The following is a 10,373-nucleotide window of genomic DNA, read 5'->3' on the forward strand; positions in this document are numbered from 1 at the left end:
CATTTCGCTCTTTGACGCCCGAGCCGCGTAAGCCAACGCGCGGAATGAAGCTCGTCCTGTTGACCTGGAACGCGACAAGCTCGTGGGATGACGCAACGCTCATGTGGGCAGATGGGGCCTCGGACTCTAACAGGCGTGACGTCTTCTATCACGAGCGATCTTGTCGCGACATATTGCGCAACAGCCGCCATGCAGCTCCGCAACTACCGCACTGAATGACGCGCCGAGATTCATTCGGCATGAAAGCGACGTGTCGGCCGGTGGCCGTCGCTTGCTTTCACTGGTCAAAACGATCACGAGTTCGGACGGAGACCGAAGCGATGGCAAACGTTCAGACTGCTCACGGCGAGGTTCGTCGACTAAAGCCTCCTTCTGCACGCTGTTGACGGTCCTAACCCACTGCGACTGACGTAAGAAAGAAAATTGAACAGCGCGAACGTAAGAAAAGGACGAGTCACGACGTACGGGCTCAAAACGGGTCTTGGCAGGCGCATTCCTCAAAGGCCGCCGTCGAGATACAATGCTGTCGACCGCACTTCAGTTTCCAAAGGGCGCCAGAGCCTCCATCGTGGCCAGGACGGGGTAGAGTAGCATCTACTGCCATCCGCTGTTCGGCTAAGTGCCTTTAATTCATTGCGACTATTTATTTATCGTTGTTACACTTAAATCATTTATTTAGCTTAAACTGACTTTATGTCTGCAGCGTTAACGCAAGAGCAGACTATTTTTAATCTTTTTCCTGACCACCCTAGCTCAAGTATTTCTGTCTGTCATCGGCTTCTCTCCCTCTGTCTTCGTTAAACGGAGCGGTGCAAGTAGTGGTCCGAACTTACGCAACAACGCCAATCGCATGGTGTACGCAAGCCATCATCAAGAGGACAGGCACAACGGAAAACTCTCAGTCGGATCTTTTAAGAAGTCTTATACCAGGCCACCAAGGAGTGGTCCGAAGCGCGTTTTTAAACCAGTCCGCTCCAGCAAAACACACCGTATACCACATTCCTTCGCTACAGAAACACACAGTACCAACAGCATCGAACACACCAGCACCCCAGCCGCCTTTTCTTCGGGGCAGACACGCGAGCGGCTCTAGAGAGGGGAAAAAGAAAATAAAGTATATAATCTACCGTGTTGTGCTTCTGTCGTCTCGTCTGAGCCGCTACGAATATCGACTCCGCACTCAAAGCGGCTTGCCTCGCTAACAAGACCGTGGAACGCTTTCTCGTCAATGAAACCGCAACGGCCACCCCGAAGACAAAAGGAATTCTCGGCCGCGGAAAAGAACGAAGTCCAGTGCGACCGTTCAAGGAGACCCAGAAGTGCATCCCGCGGCCGTTGTTTTGATTAGTGACGACGTCGTTCGCGTCTGCCTCCCGCTGGCTCAGCTCGTTGGCCTCACGGTGCCTGGCGAGGAGAGCCCCGCAACAGCAGCAGCGCGGTTTCCTCGCCGGCGTCTTGGACGACCTCGTTGGTTCTTCTGGGAAGAACGTTGTTGTTTTGTTGTTTTCTCGTTTTCCAGTCTCCGGTGCGCAGTTTTCGTTTCCGCTGTGGCTCACTGGGGCATGAAGTCACGAACCCGACCGCGGAGAACGGCGCGCGCTGCCGCGGCAGTAGAGAGGGCTGCAGCCGCGCACACCGCATGCCGCACCACGCGCGCTATGAATGCATGCCGCCGCCGCACTCGCCAGCCATTTTTCCGGCACGACTCGCTTGCCCCCTCCCGCCCCCTCCCCCGGAAGGATTAGAGATGGGCTTTAATGCGCTGCTTCTTTCCGCGTAGTTTGCACTCCAAGCAGTCGACGGTGTAAGTCGCAATTACCACGCCATGGGCCCGCAATTTGGACATCCTAGAGAATGGGGTAATTGTGCGTTCTACTCGCTCTACAAAGATGTGTATCTACTTCCGCGCAGGACACTCTGAGGAGTGAAAAGCGACCAATGACGTGATCTACAGAGGGGCACATCGACGAATCGTGTTGTCTTAGTTTGCTATTTGAACATATGTGATCCTCAAAAAGATCAGGTCCGTCACGGCTGCAGATAAAGTTCCTAGGTCATTATGGCTCCTGCCCTTATAGCGGCCTCACTAGAATTTGAAATGACAGTTATGCTAAAGACAGTCGGCATAGGCTGGCCATCTAGCCAATGCCGAATGTCACGCGAAGAGTTCGAATCGCGAGCAGGTTTGACGTTAGTGAAGTGCCTTCGATATGAAAGTCATCTGAGATGCTCGCGAAACAGGTCGTCCAATTTGAATCGGGAGGTTTTGCTCATTGACTTTGGGCGCGTTCTTCTGAGGAGTGTACAGAGGAGAATTTTTTAGAGTGTGCACTGTTTTAAAGAATTTATTGTTTATAAAACTAGATGAAAATTAGCTGTTCGCAAGAGGAATATATTGAACTTAAATAGTCACTCGGACAAATTGATTCGACGATGCTCCCACTCTGTTTTTTTTTTTTTTATTTTGGTACAAGTGTGTAAGCAGTTCTTTTTTCTTATTTCTTTTTTTTTTTTGGTATCTGTGGAGTCAACTTTTTTTTTTCGATATTGCTGCTTTTGATTGAAAGCCATACCGGAGTGGTGCCTTGTATAAATACACAGAAGAAAAAACAAACGAACATGCAAATAAGCTAAGTAAATATATTGGTGAAAGCATCGGTAATACTATTCATTGAAGAAAAACAAAGTAACGATGACATTTTCAAGTGAATCCTAGTCTGGTATTTCAGTAGGTTTTGAACTTGCTCCTGCAAACGTTTACCATAAATAATTACATTTAAAGAACAATTCCTATCTTCGCAAAGATTATATTGCTTAGGTATGAAGTAATTTCCTAATCACTATTTCAATACCAGTGCGCTATTTTAATAAACCACGGAGACCTACAGATTACGGAAGAATCGCTTCCTATCTGCGCGTAGTTAAAGTACACTTCCGCGTTTCCAATCTTGACCATCGTTACGGATGTGACAGCCTCCCGATCCCAATCAGGCAAAACCATTAGGGCGGAAGTTGACCAGTGAAGTTGTTACCGCCCTTCCATTAAGCTGGTCGCCCTTCCATTAGTGCATTAGCTTCTAACCCTGACTTAACAGCCCCTCCCCCTTATTTTTTTTTCTCCACTGCACGAACCTAGTGGCTGAGTAAAGTTATCGAGTTAACACCCTTTTTTCTATTTTTGCCTGACTAGTAATACTCACAGCGGACGAATAAGACCCACTGTCAGACCGCCCCCTAAATTGCACTAAATAGTCGTTAATGTTACAAAATATGCTCAAACTTACGCAACAGTAACGTAAAGTTATGGCTTGAAAAGTGGCCAGAATAATATATTACGTAACTTTTGCCTCTGCCACATTTTTTATGAAGCGCTTCATCATATCGATTTGTGTATGTTCTTGGCCATCAGGTTACATGCACTCTAAGAAATGCCTGCGCGTCTGCTTACCCACAAAACACTCGAAGAGCCAATTTCTGCGATCTGCGAAATCAGCTCAGCGATTGATGAGGCGGAACATCTGTTTAGACCTCAAAACTAACTCGGCGCTGTGGCGTTACGCAATGCAAGCATGACGCTTTGCATTGCGTAATTCCAAAGCGCAGACTTCATTTTTAGGTCTCAGCGGATGATCTGCATCATCATTCGCTGAGCTGAATTCGTAGATCGCAGAGATTGGCTCTTCGAGTGTTTTGCGGACAAGTAGACGCGCCAACATTTTTAAGAGTGTACTGCGTAAAACATCTGTGGAAACTAAAGTGGGACCTTATGACCAGCCGATAATCACGCAAGAGTTGTGATTATTCAACTCTGCGAACTACCCAGTTAAACTACGACGACTCCGCACAGAGTGGAAAATATTAGCTTCGGACGAACCATTGCAAAGGTTTCCTTACGGAACGTGTTTTACAGTCGCGAGAAAGATAAGGAAACTGATGTATTTTTAAGACTTTTTTGCAGTAGTAGTAAATGCAAGCAAGCACTTGCTGCCGCCGTGTCTATGCGTGAAGCCAAAGCACATCTAAAAGCCGCAGGCTCCAGCTTTCTTAATCTCCACGTTCCCATCTCAATTTTTTGCCGGCGGCAGTTTTACCAACTCTTCATCGTTTGGGGTTGTGGCCTTTGGTACTGTACGCATTTCAAAGTTGTAATCGTATTCTTTTCTTACTCTGCAAAGTCAGTTTTCTTTTTTTAAGTAATTTTATTAGGAGTTCATGAAGCATCAACAAACATCCCTTTGTAAATTTTGAACTTGAAATTGACTTCAGCGCCTTTTTTGAATTTGGGAGTAGTACCATCCTTTTCAAATTAAACTCAGTGCAAAATCTCGTGAACACAAAAAGTGTGAAAACTGGCTAAAAAGCTGGCTGAGAAAATAAAAAAAAAGGTGGGGGAGGGGGGGACGCGTTGTACGAGTGTGAACCTCGTACTGTGAACCTTGGTTGACGTATAAGGGACACGAATATATAGACGAAAGTCTGCTTAGGCATCACTTAATTAGATGTTTCATGTTTCTAGCTGTGTGAATCTTGGGGAGTTCTGTTTTTTTACTTCGAAGTGATTTGTTCGATCGCCCAAAATATCGAGCGTCTAATCGAAGCTTTTCAGGTCAAGACTTTTTCGATAGGCTAATTTAATGCAGAACATATCTTTCACCGCTGAATGTCACACCTCCTACCTTTCCCTAAGCAGCTGTAGACTCATGAGCCTGCGAATTTAATTCACGCATGGATGTGATCAAAGTTCAAGAAGGAAGTCGACCCAAAATGAGATAAGGAACGGGTGGGAGAAAAGGAGAAAACGGAGCGCAGGAAACCAAGTTAGCAGTGCAAATTCAATAATGAACATAAATGGAAAATGAGATATGAAAGACAGACTAGGGTCAACTAGCGCATACCCAGCAGACTAATAAAATATTCCTAACGTGCGAACGGTACAATGAGACGAAAGTGACCTAATGTAATCAAAATAAAGGCCTTTGGTGTGGAACGGCAGGTGGAGTTATGAAAGGTCATTTTGCATGCTTCGAGTAATCGAATAATCTCCGCCAAAATGAGTTAATTACAATCCTTGTTTTCTGTCGTTTTTCTTTTCTTTTTTTACACATACTTTTCTTTTAAGGATGAAGTACACATTTTGTCTCGAAATGTTTTTTTAAGCGGTCCTTTTATTTATGTCAGTCAGTATTTTTGTTCTAACCAAGTTGATATTCGCATGAATGAGCAAATGGAGGTTGAGCCTCTGTAAGCTCTAAGCCGTTAAAAGTGGACTTATTTTTGCTTTGTATTTAACCTCTCACCATAAGCTTAAGGAGTAATTCCATTAACCCTTGAAGTCCGCTAAAACTTTTTCACGGAATAATCCTTAGGAGAGATGTTCGACCCGCCAACATTGTACCCCCTCGTGCGTCTGTGCTTAGATAGAAGACTTTACGGTTTCTCAAATTCGTAGGCAGTTCGCTTAAAATATACCATATGGTTTTTATAGTCATTCAAACTGCAGGTCACTCTCACCGACTTAACTCCGAATTCTGCTACACATCGCATCTGCAAAATACACACACAAAAAAAGACAAAAAAGGCTTTTTGCATGGCTTTACCGCCGATTGAGAACTTAAGCGTGAAAAACACGTCTGCAAAAATCGCCTCGCGTCGCAACGCTGAGCGCGTTCATTAGAGCAACTTTCGGTGACGCTAAGACATGGACGAATGTTGCGGCGCCGCGTGACTGAATCAACGACAGTTGCTATGGTTACGCATCTCAGCGACGCGACGTGACGCGAAGAACCCCCAAGAGCTCTTTTACGAACAGCTTTTTTTTTTTTAGTGTGATGAAGTAAAAAGAATGCACGAGAAGGTAATTGAGAAATGTCCAAAAATGCAAATAAAACACTTTTTTTTTTCAAAATGCCCGTTAGCCGGAAGGAGAAAATTATAAATAAAACAAGAAACTTGAGTTGGGAGTGTTAATAAAATAAAAAAAAAGTTTTACTTACTTAACAAAAGCCAATTTTCACGTGAAAAGCTTAGCCAGGCTCATGAAGCACTCTTACCGATCATTCACACTTGACGCGGATCCGCGTTCGCAACCGCTTTGCGAACACGGATCCGCTTCCAGTGTGAATAGAGAGTTTTAGTAGATCGTTCCCATGACTCCGATAACGATTCCCGATACTCCGCCACCGCCTCCCTTGCGCATGCATAGTATCGTTATCGGGGCTATCGGAGGTATCGGAACGATCTACTAAAACTTTCTAATGAGCGGTTAAAGGGGTCATGAAACGATTTTCCTACTTCTTCCTCCTTAGCTTTAATTCTCAACTCAAATGCGAATAGTGAAATCACGTCGTCGTGGCAATCTTCGGCACCGGTGCGATGACTCCTAGCTTCCACCGTGCTTCTTATGCACACCATAAAATTTGTCATTCCCCAGTGACGATAAGTTCCGTCAGGGCACTCATTGGCCACGAACGCGGATCCAAATATTCGTCGACGGATTGATTGTTGACGAACGCATACGTCCGAGTGACGTAGTTCTCGTGTCCAATGCGTGAGCTGGGCTCGGCTGACGTCAGGTTGGCACCGCTGACGCGCTTTGGGAACCGCAGATGTATCATAGTGAAAAGGCGGAGAGCTTTCGAAGGAAAAACTGTACAAAATAGACCGCTATATCTTCAAATGTTCGTACCGAAAAGCTGACTGTTGACTTTCTACCCTCTTTCTTTTGGCCGACTAAACGATATGCGATTAGTGAAGTCCCACTTTAAAATCATTTATCCCGGTCCAAAATCCGTTTCATGGCCCTTTTAAACATAAGGAATTTTGAAATAGATAAAATAAACCCTCAAATAGAATAAAAAAACACTGATTGTATATTTAGGAGCTTGATTTTATTAATGCTTAATGTAACGAACCCACATTCGTTTGTATAAAAACGTTTTATTTTACTTCGATAAAGGCCGAGAAGCACCAGAGGAAGTTTGATATTACACTCCAATACAAAAGCCAAAAGCCATGAACCTTAAGTGTTAAACCAAAAAAAAAAAAAAAATGATAAACACAACGAACAGTTTACATCCTAAAAATATTTTAAGCCAAATTGTCTGACCTCCTAACCTTTAACTTATATCCAAGCACATAACACTGCTTTTCCATAAACACTAATATTGCATAAACAATGAAGTTCCATGAAATTAATGTTCTATAAACAGCAAGGTTCCATAAACAGGAATATCCCATGACCACCTATGTTCCATATACACTAATATTTCTTAAACACTATACTTGGTTTCAGCTTCGGTCTGAGCGCGGCCGATGTTATGAGCCGAAGGGCCAATCAAACAGCGAAAGAGGCACAACGTCATGGCGTGCCCTCTGCAGTTGATAGGACCAGCCGGTATTCGCCACCTCTCTGTGCGTGCTCCTCTGCCAGCTAGCCTTATCAAGCGCGGAGAGCACGCCATGACGCTTCGCTTTTTGCGGTGTTTGATTGGCCCCTCGGCTCATAACATCGGCCGCGCTCGGACCGAAGCTGGAACAAAGTATAGTGCACCATATCGGCTGTATTCGAAAATGAATTATTTCCGGTTTGCAAATGGACTTTGATTTCATTAGTTAATTAAAAACAACCACAACAATATCACTAATCACGTAGCATTGGAGTTTTTCCTTTTCCTTGAAATAACGTATATATACCAAACACAAGATTAAATATATCAAAGCTACACACCAGTGCTGGGAATAAAATCTCGCATTCAAGGATATCTTTTTTCTTTCTTTCCTAGAAATGAGCAACATTAACTGAAAAAAAAAATGTGTTGTCGTTTTTTGTTTATTTAGACAAGTTATATAACAAACGCTTGCACATGTAAATACCAAACTTGATTCAAAAATTAGATTTACTCTGAAAGCCTAACCGAGCCTTCACCAGCCCGAACTTGAGTGGACTAATAAACAAGGAGGACTCGAACGAAATATGTCTGTTGAACAAAATATCCCAAATAAAAGAAATGGTACTTTAAAAAGAAAATATCCGTCGTCGCGACGCAGCGTCAGCAAGGTCACCCTCCCAAGATGGCCAAACACACAAAGAAAAAATTAGAAGAAAAAAAGAAAAAAAGAGACACAGGAGGAAAGAGGCCCGAATGCGCAGTAAAGGGCGGGTGAGGAGAAATTCGTCCTTGCAAGAATTCCTGGGGCGAGATCATCCGGCGCATCCCCTAGGCCACTCACGGATTCTCGGCCAGATCGGCATTGGCAAAAGAAAAGAAAAAAACACGCAAAAGAATAGATCAACACCAAAGAGATAGCAGAGGGGCTCGGTACTGAGCGGCCTCGGTGGTACACGCAGCCACCGAACTGCCAGAGCGAAGGGAATCAAACAGAGGAATTAAAGAAGAGATAGCGTTGTAGGTGACGAAGGAGGCGTAGATTCTTCTTTAAAAACTCTTTCTTTAACTCCCCTTTTATTTATTTTTTTCTCACGAGCAGGAAAATACGTTGGAAATCTTCGCGTGCAAGAGGGGGTAAGCAATTCATAAGGGGACTGCTGTCCGCCATGTAAAATCGATTACGTTAAACTCCGACTGCGAAGAGGTGCGCCGAAATTTTGCTTTTTGCGCGGGGTGGCTTTTCTGAGTAACCAGTCCTTCGATCTTACTCGGCTGGGGCGCATCGGCTGGGGCGCATCCTCGTTTCAAAGATGGGTTGTGATTGGATGATAGCAGTAAACAGAACGGTTCTCAATTAACTGAGCAGTGCGTTTGAAATGATCATTACATTGGTGCTTAGAAAGGTTGATTCGCTAGCATTACTGATTGGTCGGTATTTTCTTGCCCAAACTCTCTGGCTCTCTTTTTTTTTTTTCCTTTACATTTTTCTAGATTCAGGAAGACCTGCTCCAGATGTCATCGGGGCTCTACCCCCGTTACCTGAAGTATGTCTCAAGGGCACGCCACAGTCCGTAAACCCCAATATATATACGTATATAGGAAGTGTTGCGTACTTACGAACAACAGCAAGAGAAGAACATGCGTTGCATGCAGACAAGAAAAATGGTGAAAAGAAGTAGGAACATCGTAGTTCATGCCTTTTTATTTTCCCAAAATGTAAAAGCGATTTAGCCAGGCCACAGACGCACTTACGCTTTAAATAAACAGTTCCTGGAGCATCATTGTTCCTGACAACTGGTTTATCAGCATCCCAGAAGCGGACACATCTATGAACAAAAACAACCTTCAAATGGAAAAAAAAAAATCTCGTATAACGAAAAGCGACCCGGTATTCGTACGACGTATTTGGGCATTCAGCCCGCATGTCCCGCGCCTTAGAGATGATCTTAGAGAACGGCTCCCCGCCGTCACACAACGTAAATACGCCGCAACCCAGCGTCGTTTCTCTTTTTCTTTTCTTTTTTATGCGTAATGTGATTAGTTTAGCATGGTGAGAGCAAAGCCAGGGAGACAACGAGCGCTGTGACGATACACTTCTGGCTCTGCTTGATTGACTCTATCGCACCGGAGCGTCGGCTGAAGAAGTGAAGCGGTATGTAATCTTTTAAAATAGGGCGGGCGGTCCGTCATCGTAGTACCCTATGAGAACGTCTCGAAGGAAAAATACAACGCGAACCTAATTTCCGGTTCAGACATTTGCGTCGGTTGCGTCGGCAGCAACCAGAATTGACAACGACGACGCATTCGCCAATTCAACCGTGACTCACGATTGCTTCGCCTAGGTACTACTTGCATTGCTCGCCACGTGAGCGATCGAAAGCATCTCTGTGGGCGGTCCACCACAATTGGCCGAATGCTGACAATGACGTCAGAGAAGGATGTCTCATCGACGGAAATAATAGGAATGTAAGAACTTCAATTTTGACTGTGTTGGCAGTGCGAGAGCGCTATGATTTCAGGCTTCCACCATGCTAATTATAAACAACATCGAACTTGTTCTTCAGAAGGTTATAATGATGTCACGAAAGGTAACCAAACGAGGGCGACACCGAAACGTCTCGGAGATAATAGCGCACACCAGCTCGGAGCTCATAGAGCGAAAGCTCGCGCTGCAGAACCCTGGGATCCTGGGTTCAATCTCCTCCCCTGCCCGTTTCGATCTGGATGAACATCGTACCGGCGTGCGGTCGTGTATCACTACTGCGTAATGCACGTTAAAGACCCCCAGGCTAGCGGTTGTACTGCACTGGCTAAATTGCTCATCCATAGGGAGTATTCACTAGCGGCCATATCCGTTGTGCGCTGCTGCTGAGCGCGTGCTGACGGCGAGCTTCCGCAGTCCTTTTGGAGCGTGCGTTTAGCACCATCAAGGTTGCCGGTCTTAGCAAGCTATTAATGTGAACTCGTTCTGAGCATGCGCTCTAA

Source organism: Ixodes scapularis, unplaced genomic scaffold, assembly GCF_016920785.2.
Source record: "Ixodes scapularis isolate PalLabHiFi unplaced genomic scaffold, ASM1692078v2 PGA_scaffold0__279_contigs__length_252992795, whole genome shotgun sequence".
NCBI lineage: Eukaryota > Metazoa > Arthropoda > Arachnida > Ixodida > Ixodidae > Ixodes > Ixodes scapularis.